This window comes from Callospermophilus lateralis, chromosome 7, assembly GCF_048772815.1.
Source record: "Callospermophilus lateralis isolate mCalLat2 chromosome 7, mCalLat2.hap1, whole genome shotgun sequence".
Classification (NCBI taxonomy): domain Eukaryota; kingdom Metazoa; phylum Chordata; class Mammalia; order Rodentia; family Sciuridae; genus Callospermophilus; species Callospermophilus lateralis.
The window spans coordinates 121,856,941-121,857,549 of record NC_135311.1 but is presented as its reverse complement, the minus strand read 5'-3'; positions in this window follow the sequence as shown (position 1 = coordinate 121,857,549).

The following is a 609-nucleotide window of genomic DNA, read 5'->3' as shown; positions in this document are numbered from 1 at the left end:
GCCCCTGTGTGGCTGCAATGGAGTGGCTCCAGATGCCTGGTGAGCGGGGCGGGGGTACACTATTATTTTTTGTTGTTTTTTTGGTGGTGCTGGGTGGAACCCAGGGCCTCCTGCTAGGCAGGTGCTCTATTGCTGCGCCACCCCCCGAGCCCTGAGATGGTCATTTTTAAGGTCCAAGCTATTCCCCTGCAGCAGGCCTGAGGCCCAAGCTGCTCCCTGGGCCCGCCCCTCCCTGCTCCTGCCCCACCGTGGGTCCTGGGAGGGCTGAGGAACCTGCCCACTACAACACATGTGCCCTGCAGCGAGGCCCAGGGCGCTGACAGGACCCTAGGTTTCTTTCCTTCCTCCTTCTGTCTGGTTAGTGGCCCCTGTACTGCTGCTGAGAGGGTTTACATGGACTGGAGATGCCTCCCCCAGAGCGTGAGAGCTCTGGCTTCATCGTCAGACTGGCCTGGAGTCAATCCAGGCTCTACCATGAGCTGGCATATGGTCAGAGCCTCAGTTTCCCCTTCTGTGAAGGGAGGACAGTAGTTTCCCTCTCACAGGGATGTTGAGAGAATTAAGGAAGATAATGTCAATCCTCCCAAGGACCATTCATGTCCAGGGCCC